The following is a 13,710-nucleotide window of genomic DNA, read 5'->3' as shown; positions in this document are numbered from 1 at the left end:
TTTCTTTAGAAGAAATAGGTCATAGCATTAATAATCAGAGAACTAAATTCACTGTGAATTCCATATTAAATACAGCAGACACATGAGTTCCAAATAAGACCAGTCTCTGAAGGCTTTCTGTGGATACTCGGGCACCTCCTCTCCATGCGCAGAGTCCGGCCCGGAGGCTGGCACTCTCTCTGCTTTATGAATGGATGGGTGTGGCGGCGGTGACTAGCAATGAGGCTGTCGTCACTGAGCTCGTTGATAGGCGCTGGCGTGCTGTCCCTAAAGGATGGTCTGGAGTGAAACATAACTGGGGTCTGCCACCGATCGGGAGAGACAACGAGGGAAGGAAAGGGGAGGAGAGGAGAGAGAGAGCCACACACACAGCAACCCACTCCCCAGCGAGGACTAAACTTCTGGCGAGAAAATTTGGGTGAGATAGCGGGATGAAAAACACATAATATGGGGAGTTTTGTTGCAGGATGTATTTTTCTTTTTACAGGAGAAATCAAATCAGATGAGATCGGACAGATGTGAGGATGAAACGCAGAGGAGTTTATAAAAATTCATGGAGGAATCTCTTTGCGCATCTGTGCGTTAAAGTCTGTATTTATCGGTATTTAAGGAGAAAAAAACAGCCATGGTGAGCAGAAGGCTGCAGCCGTGTAGAAAACACAGACAGACAAAAGAAAGTCGAGGCAAGGTTCCCCTCCTCCATGTGCTCCCTCCCTGTAGGTGTGACAGAAACAACAAAGGGACGTGGAAAAACTCGCATCAGGACCACAGGGCGGACAACTATCCAGACAGATCCCAGAGCACAACTCGCAGGCAGGGGTCTGCAAACAAGAGCATGTCTGCAGGTTTTGCAATATGCAGCAGTCTTCGTGTAATTACATTCCTCCTGGCGTCTCTCGGCTACAACAGTCGGGAGTATTTTTCTGCTGTCAGCTCTGGCAGATCTTCACCAAACACGAGACGAAGGCGATAATTTGAGGCGACTTTCAAGTCCAGAGAAGCAAGTGTTTTAAAACGTGTGAGTTGTGATTTAGATGTTGTCATTCAGAGGAATGTTTCTCAAGTGATTGTGTGTGTGTGTGTGTGTGTGTGTGTGTGTGTGTGTGTGTGTGTGTGTGTGTGTGTGTGTGTATGTTTGCGTGCGTGCGTGTGTGTGTGTGTGTATGTATGTGTGTGTCTGCCTTGCAGTTTAATGGGGAGAAGCGAGAGACGAGCGCTGCCCAGAATAAACTGAATGGAAAAGAGCAGCGCAGAGGTGTAAGCTGAAAGTGGACGTCGAAAGGGGAGGAAAGAGACCTGAAGTGACTACAGACGTGAATGTCTTTCAAAGGTAGGATCCACTGGAGGGGGATTGTCGCCCAGACTGTGTGTGTTAACTTGTGATTTAATCTGTATGCGCTGCAAAGCAGACCACATGTGGACAGACAGCTAAAGGGGGAGTTGCATAACGGTTCACTTAGTTTGGCTTGCTTCACTGTTTTGCACTTATCGACAAACCTCAGATTGCGTATGAAAAGCCTGCTTTTTAAAACTTGATACTCCTAAATTGTTATGCATTTGGGAAGATGAAGTCTCAAGGTATCTTCAAACACTTACGGAAGTGTTGATTTATGTATACATATATATGTATGCTTATTTTTAATCCTCGAACCAGGTTAAAGTTTCTAAAAACAGCATGGGTGCTCACTTTAAGTCAGCCCAAGTCAAAATCTGCACAACGCAGATAAAAGTCATTTTTGGACAAGTTCAAATGTTTTTCAATCTGCTATGCTTTGGCTGTTTTTTACGCTTAACTGTAGAAATATTAAGTTGTCAAAGAGATATCACATAATACTACAAAAATGACAATAGTGACACTTACAGAAGTGCAATTAAAGTGCCTTTTTATTGAATACTTATGTTCAACAATTGTACAATTTTATTTAATAGATGCTTTTATCCCAAGTGACATAAATTTGAGAGTAGATGCAACACAAGTAAGGCTCTAGTCAGGAGAAAACAATCTGGATAAATGCCATATAACAATTGATATTGGCTGATATTATGATTCCAAGTATCAATATATTATAGCCTGCAGTGTGCAACTGATTTTCTTGTGATTTTTGCAGACCAATGATGCCCAAATACCTCAAAATGCCATATGTCTCTTTCCACTTTTTTGTTGTGATATTGAAAAACAGCTGCATTAGATAATTCTGTTTTCACCCTGCTTTGTACTCCTTTAATCCAGGCTTCTTTGGTGATGCATTAATGTGATTTGCAAACATCTAGTGTGCTTAGTTTGGGTAAATACAGAATTAGCTTTCCCAACCACCTGCCCAGATGAGTAAGTGCAGATTAAAGTTGCAGCTGTGGAATGGAGTCACTCAGTGTCTCCGGAGCCAAACAGTGGTCGCTGTAGTTACTACTAGTAACAGCCAAAACACCATCCATTTATCAGCCACATCACAAACATCTAATGCTTCCTGATTTTTCCTCATGGTTCCTTCTCTGCAAGCCTAGAAACGATGGTGGGTGTGGGGATGGTCTGTCAGGGTTGACATCAGTTCCTCCGCTCTGCCCCGCTCCCCCTGTGTTTTTCTATCAACTGTGGAATTTGAACCATTCTTCCTTTGGGGTGAGGCCCGTCCCTCTGTCTGCCCCTGCTCAGAGGAGTAGGCTGTCTCCAAGGAAGCTGGGAGTGTGTGTGTCTGTGGGTAACGGAGGCCTTTCCAGTAGGGTTGCACACCAAAACATTCCTGGCTGCTGGACGGCCGACTATAGCGGGCCAAGTCCACACAGCTGGGAGTCATATAAGAAGCAGTGTCTTTGTGTGGACTGAGCAGTATCCCACCCACAGGCTGACACACAATAAAAACACACACATCGGAGTCGACGTAGAGCTCCACACCTCCGCTCAGCTGTCTTCGGAATGACTGGGAGCTGTGAGATTTTTGCCACATGTGAGCTTTATGTCTGCAAATGCTAAAAGAGACACTCAGATGTGCACACACACACATACACATCATTGGACATCAACATGGGCATTCACACACAGAAGAGGAGGGGAAAAAAAACATAACAGAGACTCACAGTCACTGCACAACGGTGTCTTCTTCTCTTACCAGCATCACATGATGTTTGTCCTCTTTAGTGAGTTTCGGAGAGAGAAAACATGGCGGGGGGAGCAAAGAGAGAGGGAGAGAGGAAGAAGAAGTGATTGTGCTGGTGATGGCAACTGTACAGTTAGTTTCTTACTGGCTGCTGCTTTGGTTGTTTTTTAAACAGGGTGTCAGTGTGCAAAGAATGTGTATGCAAGAGCAGAGAGCAGAGAGAGACAGCCTGGAGAAAGAACATAGAGAAGAGAAGAGAAGAGAAGAGAAGAGAAGAGAAGAGAAGAGAAGAGAAGAGAAGAGAAGAGAAGAGAAGACAAAACTGATTTTCTGTACACAAAATGAGTGAAGTTGAACTGTGAAGAGTAGAGTGAAGCGAGGAAAAAGGAGTGCGGATCAGGAGGAAGAGGGACACGAAGGGGTTTTTTGCCTGAGAGGAAATCGGAGTAGAGCTGGCTGAAAGAGCGAGAAAGAGAAATTTGGAGAGAGAGTTCTTGGTTGCATGTGACTGTAAACATGATAAATCAGAGGGTCAAAAAATGTTGCTCAAACCCTCTTTCACTTCGGGTCTTTCCCACTTCCTCTTCCAAGTTTGGACCGAACAATGATAAAGGACGGATTTAAATTGAAGAAATGAAAATAGAAACGGTTAACCAACGGCCATCTTCCTTTGCCTTCTGTTAAGGGTTGAAGAAAAAACTTCTCCCTAATCAAAAAAAAAAAACCTCTGCTCTTTCTGAACTGATTCCACATGTAAAACCCCTTTAGACATCTGTTTTAACTTCCTCTAATGTGGTAATCTTCTACCCTGTGCCACCAGCACTCCCTGTTTTCACTGCATGTGTGTGTTAGTGAATGTGATTAGTTTTATAGGTCTAGAATTACACATAACAAACTAATGTCACCATTAAAATGACCCACTAAATACTAAAACCAACATAAAATCAACAGACTGCATGCTTGCATTACTTTTTGCACACAATCTACATGTCTGTGTCCCAAAACACACAGTTACACGGCCATACAGCTCATGTGTGAGGGAATGAGCTGTTTGTGTGGTGAGCGAATCGGATAAGAAGGTGTCGTATCATCTGCGAGGACAGGACAGGGCAGGGCCAGACCAAGCGGGTGAGTGTAGATAAGAGAGCCAGTTCATTTCAGAGAGGGTGTCTTCGTCCAGTCGTGGCTGCTCAGATAGCTCCAGGCTGGAGTGAGGCCAGGGTCTGACAGGGGGTTGTGTCTAGAGATCGAGGATGGCTGTGCTGATAGGGAAGGCATATTATACAACACCACCATTGACAGAATTTGATGGAAGAGTTCTGGGCCAAAGGTTTTAGAATTATTTCATTTCTGGTGTGCTCAATGGATTCAGATTGTTATTAATGAACGAAGTATCACAATTTTTATATTTTGCTTTTCACTAGGTGTTTGTTTGTGTCTCTTAGATTTACTTCACCATCAGCTTTAGGAAACTCTGCCTGGTCACATGCTCTGCATAGCATGGCCTAAAAATGACAGCTTGAATGAGGTCTGAGAAGGGTCAGGGTCAGCTAGAATTACAGCTAATGATGAACTTAAAATGGAAACTGATATTGACTGATATTAAAAAAGGTCTTGGACTGACAGTGGCCCTGAAGATTTAAGCTCAACTAACTCATGATTGCCAATAAGCAGAGAGATATTCTTACTCATCTTCATAGCATATGAGGTTTGCTATAGCTTTCACACTCCTTAGCAGATCTATATAGTACTGAAGCCACGTGAAATATACATCTTGATGTTTCTTTCCTCCATTCTCTCTTTTCAACAGATCTGTTTTGTAGCCTCTTATACTTTATCTATTTTGCTACATGTGTGTTCTGGAAAAGATCACACGTTATGACACCGACACCAAGTGTCATCGCTTGGTTACTTGGCTTTAGCTCCTCTCTATTTATGTTCATGTTTGTGTTTGTGTGATTCTGCAAATCACGGTTGTGCGGATATATCACTGCAACAGATATATCTATTCCCGTGCATGCATATTTTTATATGTGGGCAACTCTGCAAGCAATTTGATCCCTGGATGCCTCTTTCTTTAGCATCTGATCTCGCATTTATGGCAGAAAGCCGATCCCATCGGGTGAATTGGCTCCAAAGTCATATGACTGAGGAAATGCCAACTAGGTAGTCAAGTGTGTGAGTTCTGTAATCACAGATTGCATTTCACACCATAGGGGGTCGTCTGAGGGCTTCATGCTCGCTGTGTGTGTGTTGTGGAGTGTGAGCACGGTTGGATGGGTGTGGTTGTCTCCTTGCATCCTCTATAGGACTAAGGAGGCTGACCCACGCACTATTCACTTCCTCATGTCTGTATGGGCCTAAACAGGCCCATATGTTTGGCTTTTGCATTGTTCACACTGTGAACACAATCTCTAGTGTCTTTCATTTTCAGTGCCTGCACGCCTTGTCTGTCTGTCTACTTATCTTCCTGTTTCTTGTCTATCCACCTTGGTTTATTAGCAACAATTTAAAGTGAGAATTAACAAACACCAATTAGCCCAAGCAGCACTGGTGGACGTGTGTGGCAGAGATGGGGAGAGTTTTTCCAAGTTTTGTTTTCTTGTTTGTCCATGACAGACGGTGAAAAAGCACGAGAAAAACTGTGAGCTGCCACTGCATGCTTCGTGTCACATATACATTTGCTCTCGTGTCATTTTAGCATTGTCTATAAGTGATTGCTGAGCCTTCTCCACACCCTAACAGCATTACACTCTCTAAAAATTTTTCCAGCACGCCCAAACTCAGTAGCAGACACACAAATGCAGACACAATGACTCACACAGAGAAGCATTTGAACCCACATTTGCAAACCTTCATGCCGTATAGACATAAACACATTGACACATTCATGCACTCTCTGCCTCCTGTATGTGTCTGCCTCTCCTCCACTAAGCGCTAGAGGCTTTAAACAAATACTTAGCGAGAGGAACGCCCAAGGGTGCCATTCTTGCTAATCAGGGTCAGACCAGTTTCAGTGTTGGCCGGAACGCTCTTGAAACCACAGGATTTTAATGTGAACCATTATGTGTAGTTATAAATAACCACAAATTAAGGCGTTTCCCCTCACATCTACTTTGTTACATACACATTGTTGTCTTTGTGCTCACCCACGTGCCACTCAGTCGCAGGCTGCCGTATTTTTACAGTTTCAGGATGCTGATGCAACCTGACCGACACTCTCTCGTCTTTCTGTCTGTCTCTCTTCCTCACACACACATGCAACCACACACACACCACCAGAATGGATGAATCAGATATAACCGATGATAGCAAGTTTGCAGATGCGAGCTCTGTGATGATCCCAGTCAGTGTTTGTCCAACTCCAGTCTGTGGGTTTGTTCCCACATGAGGATGTGAAACTGACTCACCACGTATTATGTGGTTTGGTTATACATTTTTAGCTTGGATCTATTTTTAGTTATTGTATACCTCAGGGATCTTAATTTAAACAAATTGAAGGGAGAACATAGTACAGCATAGCAGTTACGGGGGTTTTCTGCTTCCATTGCACTTTAAAAAAAAAATCAACTAATGACAATAGAATGGGAATAAATTTCAGAATACGCATAGTGACATGGTTCGATGCAGTTTAAGTATAATATACTGAAACCTGGTAAAAGCTGTATCTGTATAATATACCACAATAAACCACTTCGTAAATCAGTTGTGGCCATATAAGGACAGCCGATTTCAAAATGGTCATACTGCCAGGAAATGAAATATTTTCTCTCTTTGTTTTTCTCCCCGTGTTTCCCATTGGATTACATCACTCTCATTTCAGCATAAATATTTAATCAATATCATCATTATCATTCCTCTTGAACATCATGCGCTGCTTAATACCAATGCAATCAACAACAACAGAGGCTGTGTTATGCAGAAATATTGACCTCTTGAGTGTTGCTGACTGTGTCGTTGTGGTTTTCTGTTCAACTGCCTTTTACTTTCACCACCAGATCTATGGTATGACATCATGCTCTAAATCTAAACAAACAGGTTAACAGCCATGTACAGCTTCGTCCCAATTTTTTTCGCAACTGCTCTACATTCCGGACACGAAGAAAACCTCCTTTACTTGAACACTACCGAAACAGTCGACATAAAGCTCTATTTTTTTAGGACTTTTTTAGGATTTTTTAGGACAAAAGTGTAAGTTACATCTGCAATATGAAAATTCCATAGTATCCCAGTGTGTTCTATCTGAACATTTATCTGCTCTGAACGACCTGCTTGCAAGTGGTTAGGATTAGCTGGGATCTACAGGAATGTACTATCCAAAAGAGCTCTCACCCCCTTGCCCCTTGCCCTTATTCAAATGATTAAAACCTGTGTGGCCAGGCTGCAGCTTGGCAAGTGAATGACATTTTGTCACAGTGTGTGGTGATTATTGTATGCTGGCTGCATCACCAGGCCGGAGCACAGCAGTGCGAAAATAACTCAGTATAGATTTTTCCATCACACTATTTTCAGATACGTACTGTTCATAGTGTATCAGCTCTATGTGTGTGTGTGTATGTGTGTGTGTGTGCGCGCGCGCGCATATGCTGTCTTGTTTAATGATACTTCCACAATTGGAGATGCAGGATGACCTCCATTTTTACAGATTCGGGCACTATGTAGGGTATTATGTTTCTTCTGTGTTAGGTGATATCTCCACTTCTATTTCTCTATATTTGGAAATTTTTTTGCGATATCAGGCCAGCTGAGGGATTACATGGCTCCTCCGCTGCCTGAGAAAATGCTTTGACTGATCAGGATTATAAAACCCACTTAAACCCCTATTGAACAAAATTAAAACTGCATTTCTAATGATGTAAATGCTTCACTCTGTGTGCGATATACAAGGTTTTCACCCCTCAACAGGTTTGTTTTTGTTTGTCCAAGTGCAATACAATATGAGGAACTCCACAGATAAACACAATGCAGGCTATTTGAAGTAAACACAACAAAGGACCTTCCTGTTATGGCTGTGTAACAGTTTATTTCTCTGTCACTGTCTCAGTCTCTGTGATTTCTTTTGCTATTTACACTCTTGTTCTTCCCCTTCACTCAGTTTTCTCCTCTCTTACTACGGTGTGTCATAAATCGAGGCAGATGAACATTGGATTGGCCTCATGGAAATACAGATATTACAAACTGAAATAAACAGAAGTGAAGTTGAAAAACTTGAACATATCGAAAATTCAAAAGATTTTACTTTAATGGACGACCTAAGTATATGATGAGGATCGCTCCAATGTCATTTAAAGAGTTTTGACAGCTTAAATATTGCTACATACTGCAATTTAACTTGCACATTTAGAAATACTGATAGATTGTGTCTAATAAACTTTCATCAGCCGATTAAATCAGAACAGTGGTGCAAGATTCTGTAATTTTCCCGGCTTATAGAGCCGTGGTTCTCAACCTGAGTCCCAAAGGCACTCCAGGATAAATCTAGAGATGATTCACAGAAGAGTTTAAGTTAAGTTTAGGTTCGTTTTTGAGTTTTCATCTCATGACTTACCTATTCCACTGAAAGTTATTCAAAGTAAACACTGGAGGACACAGACAACCTGGGATTTAAGGCTCACTGGTGGAATTTTGCTTCACCTTAAGTGGTCATAAGCCAAATAAATTGGGGAGCTCTGATATACTGTGCTTTGCAGAGTATACTGGGTTGATGTACTGACTGTGTGCAGTGTGATCTCAGCGGGGCTACAGCTCTGCTTTTCTGTGCCAGACTGAAGTCCAGAAGTGTTTGTCTTGGCTTCGCTCTCTGTTTGATCAGGCTGTTTTGAGAATACTGACTGACCTGTGCTGAGGCCAAATACATCTCTGTCCTCACAACTTTAGTATTTCCTTTTCCCTCTGCCCCTCCTCCAGTTTACTGTCACACTGCTCAAAATTCTGCACCATTTCCTTCCATTTCATGTACATTTTTTAATTCCTTAACTTAGCAACATGTCTCTTCTGTTTGATACCATTATCTTTTTCTGCGTTATATAATTTCTAAGAGAATGAGAACTTTTTCTGTTTGTCGTCTGCTCTCAACCCAAGTCCAAAGTTTATTCCCTCAGCAGAACATAAAAGGGGGCTGCACATCTGCCTGAGGTTCACAGAGGTCACCAACACACCCGACATTATCCCAGGTAGCAGTGAGGTATCAGCATGTGCTGTTGAAAAGACCTAATGGCAGATTACAAATTACAATACTTTGTTGTTTATCAGCCATCGACCTGCCGTAATGTACGGTTCAATAAAGGTCTTTAATGCATTATATAGTATATAGTGCCCTGCAAGACGTTAACAATAATGGGAAACACTTTCTGCACTAAAACAGAATGAAGGCATCTGCTGCATCAGTAGAGGCTTACATAGAGGCAACTCTTCCTCTAAACACTATTGCAGAGTATTTTCAATTTATCTCGCATTTCCGTTGCTTGCTGGCATAGTCGTTATCTTGCATATACAGGGGACTAATGATGTGACTGCTATGACTATCAACAAGACAGCTGCAGTGAATTTTAAGAGCAAATTGTCTTTCAGCTTCACAAGTCATCAGTAAACGCCAGTCATTACTTTAAGTCTTTTAAATAACACAAACGTGTTTTTTTGGACATGCAACTTCACAGTAATGTTCGATGGTTAGGCTGAAAAAGAAAATGCACTGTAGAATAAAAATCTGTTCAGAGTATTGCTACAACACATCATTGGGAAGTGAGAAATATGGGATGCCTGCAACATCACATTGCAGCAGTTTAATGCAGAATTTCTTATACAGAAACTAAAAAAAAAGAAAATTCTAATGACCCATACTTTTATCATTTCTATGCAGTCACCACGTAAACAAGCTCCAGGAACAAAATATCCCGTCCTTTAAGACTCTTTACAGGTAGTTCATGATAAGCTCATCCCTGATCCCTGCTGATGGTTTTAGAAAAGGACATATTATGGGAATATATGAGTCACATTACTTTAATTTGCCCTTGACAATGAAACCTTAGTGCATCTGAGGAGTAAGGTTTATTAATCTAAAAAGAGGTGGCATAGAGGACATGTTCAGTGGATTATACATCTTAAAACTGTTCAAGCAGACGTGTTCGACATTGTCAAGACCTTGGTCAGTCAGAATTTGGCTGTCATGGTCTAATTATGGATCTATTCTCTCATCGTAAGTGTGTTCTTCAGCCTCATCTTTGGTCTCAGTCTGAAAAGACTCTGTTAGCGGAAAGAGTCATTTTGCAGCTTTCTGTGTTTTATAATTTAACATTTCTATGGCATGTGTAGATGAATAGCGATTTTATATCAGAGCACATCATCCATCCATCCATTCTCTATACACCGCTTTATCCTCACTAGGGTCGCGGGGGGTGCTGGAGCCTATCCCAGCTGACTCGGGCGAAGGCAGGGGACACCCTGGACAGGTCGCCAGGCTGTCACAGGGCTCAGAGCACATCAGACCTTTAATATTTTCTGTCAATGGTTGACCACTTAAGCTGCTTTTGCAAGTCCATGTTTGGAACGACTAAGACCTGCTGACACTTTTCTCTTGCTAACCTAAATTTTGTCCTCAGCTTCCAAGCTTTATTCCAGTCACCTTTTTCCAGTCTCCATGACCATTTCCATATCAGTCTCTGTGTCATCCTCACACCCAAGCTTGACATCGTTTCATGCTTGGCCCTTGACCTAAGCATTTAACTCATCTCCATTTCTATTATACCCTCAGATCAGTCATTGAAGACTCCTTAACTGGTTCAGCATTCACTTTCCAAGCTAATTAAAGAGATCTTTCAATTAACTGGAACATAACCCTCACTATCTAATCTGTATGTCTCCTTATATGTCAAACAGGCACTGCGATCTATATGGAATCTTCCATTTACTGACTATGTTGGAGAACTTGTTATAGTGTAAAACCTTAGTGCACACAGCAAAGTATAAGCTGGACTAAAAGAGGACACTACCTGTCCAAACACAAGAGAAAATCTTCAGGTTGTGTAATTATGTTTGGGTTCAAATCACACCAATTTTCCAGCAAAGTGAACTATCACTTTAAGAGTTTAGACCAGCAGCTGAAGAGAGTCTTAATAAGATTAGCCCTGCCACTTGACAGCCACAGCTTAAGAGGCACCTCTACTGACCTGTGTGTCTCTGTCCAGCAGAGAGTGTGCGTGTGAATTTGTTTATGTGTGTATGTGATCTTAAAATTGTTCTTGTTTGAAGTTTGTAGAGCCTTTTCATCTGTGCCTCTACATATTCCAGTTTGTTTGATTTGATGCAAGACAAATGTAACTTTTATGTGCACATCTTTATCCAATGCTGTACACGTACTATCTTTATCTACACATGTACTTCGGCACAGCAGGACCAGCTTGTGCAACCTCAATCCCCTCAAGTCAGAATGCAGACAGCATATTACAACTTCCAGGTCAGACGCGCAGTTTGTCTTTATCAAAGGAGATTTGTGTCACTCAAGAATTAAGAGTATCCACTCAACTCTTCAGCATCTCAGAACTCCATGTCCATCTTGTCCGTTCCTACTCGTTCTTCTGTCATGCTGTGACTTTAGTTAAACAGGCATGCAATTACAGACAAGAATTTGGAAACAACAAGGAAACACACACAATGCCAATGGAATCACTGGAATTTCTCCCTGAAGTATTTCCTACTTGGCGCTCGGAGATTGTTTTAACCGGGTCCTTGAGGTTATACCAAGGACTCCGCACCATCAGTGTAGCCAGTTTGCTTTAACGTGGATATGGACCGTGTTGATGGTGGGTTTGTTGAATACCAGAAAACTCATCAGTTTGGCAGTCTAGTTTAGGACAGTGAGGAATATCCAGTGCTGTTCTTGTTCACCACAGGGACTTCTTTACAGAAGCCAGACACCCTACTGTGAAACATTTAAGTTGGCATTAATATCATAATCAGAGGCCTGTTTGTTCTCAGGCGGCCAGCAGGCAGTTAAACACAGAGAACTTGCCCTCTTCCTGCTATACACCCTCTGCAGCTCGACCTTCCTCCTTCACTCTTCCCACCCTCTATCCTCTCCTTCTGTTCTGCTAGGCACACCTCGACCCAATCTTTGCTCCAAGGTCTCAAGCCACTTTACATTCCCGACATATTCCACCATCACGGCCCATCATCACCAGCACAGACTTAACCAGATCATACATCAGTATTATCATTAGTGAACACTTATCTACAGCCCGGAAGTTATTCCACATGCTGTAGCACTGTGGGGGTAATAAGTAATGTTAGGTATGCCAACAGAAAGTGTTTAACCTCTTCTTTTATGTTAAGGATACTGCAGAAACTGAAAGCCTGTTTAACAGCTCATAAACCTTCATCATGCCTCATTCTTCTTTATGACATTTTCTCATTTTATGACTGCAGCTTATAAATGTTTTAGTTGCTCACTGATGTTTTTCTTGGATCCATGATTGGGTTTGAGGACATAATTGATTCAGTGTTCACCATGTATTGGGTGCTCTCCATTCAAATTCATATTATATTTCCCTTTCTATGGTTAAAGATTCCTGCCCTGCATTGCTGACAAAGAAATATACAAATTGAAGCTCTCTATCTGGGTCATTTTAGAATTTTTTAGTAGGGTTTAGAGGTCTCTCAGTCTCCAAAGCAATGGAGAAATGAAAGCACTACCAATGAAACATGAGTCCTAATTAGCTGGTCTAATATGAACAATCTTCCATAGCTTTCTTGACAAGCAAAAAATTTGATATATATACTGACAGTCAATAGAAACTTTGAGGTAGAAATGTACGCAGAATTCTACTTGTAGGGGGGGTTGTAATTATTCATTGTGGATTTACTGATGATCTAGTGCCCTGGTAGTTGAGATAATGATGAGTTGTCATTTTGTCATGATTCATTGCACATGGGTTGGTCACTTTGCAAAAGTGAACCAAATACACACCAAGCAATACTCAGTGAGTATCTGCACAATTTGAGAATGGGTTTTGAAGGCCTATATAAAGGCCCAAAAAAGGCCACCATTGTTAGTCCAGTGAACAGCATCATGCCGCGTCTATCACATGAACAACGTCTCCGGGCACTGGGTATGGTGGAGGCTGGTTTGAGCTACAGTGACGTAGCCAGGCGTATGGGCTGTTCCCAACCCACAATCAGAAGCCTGGTCCAAAGCATGCGCCGACGGATTGCTGCCTGCATCGAAGCAAATGGAGGCCATACTCGGTATTGACTGTTGTGACTTTGTGTTTGGCAGGTGCCGTTTTCTTTTGTGAAATTCTTTATTTTGAAACCATTCTTGAAACTTTAGATTTTTGTTTCTGTATGCCAATATGCTAAACAAATGATTCATATGAAGAAAATCCAGTTTCGGGCTTCAAAATAAAAATTATGTTGAAAAATATGGTCTCAAAGTTTTTAATGACTGTCAGTGTACATACAATACTATATACAAATGTTTTCAAAATTGACAGGCAAAAAACCTAAAAATGCACGTCTCCCTTGAGCAAAATAGCAATTCAGAAACAACAGACTCAATACCTTCTGACTTACTCTTTTACTCCTTTGTCTGTTATGAGCAATAGAGTGGCTTTGTCTTCATGAA

At 41.7% G+C, this 13,710-nt stretch overlaps 1 protein-coding gene across 1 annotated transcript in view; it reads left to right on the top strand.

Annotated features, from left to right (window-relative positions):
• The first annotated feature begins 243 nt into the window (after positions 1-243).
• The window catches only part of rhobtb4 (Rho related BTB domain containing 4), a 45,568-nt gene continuing 32,101 nt past the window's right edge, over positions 244-13,710 (top strand). Inside the window, exons 1-2 of the mRNA XM_022192727.2 lie at positions 244-418; positions 1,189-1,330. The gene's annotated coding sequence lies outside the window, so the exon portion shown is untranslated. The remainder of the gene's footprint in view (positions 419-1,188; positions 1,331-13,710) is intronic.

Source organism: Acanthochromis polyacanthus, chromosome 7, assembly GCF_021347895.1.
Source record: "Acanthochromis polyacanthus isolate Apoly-LR-REF ecotype Palm Island chromosome 7, KAUST_Apoly_ChrSc, whole genome shotgun sequence".
NCBI classification, from domain to species: Eukaryota; Metazoa; Chordata; class Actinopteri; family Pomacentridae; genus Acanthochromis; species Acanthochromis polyacanthus.
Note: the sequence above shows the minus strand (reverse complement) of the source record. Positions and strands in the feature narration are given on the sequence as shown.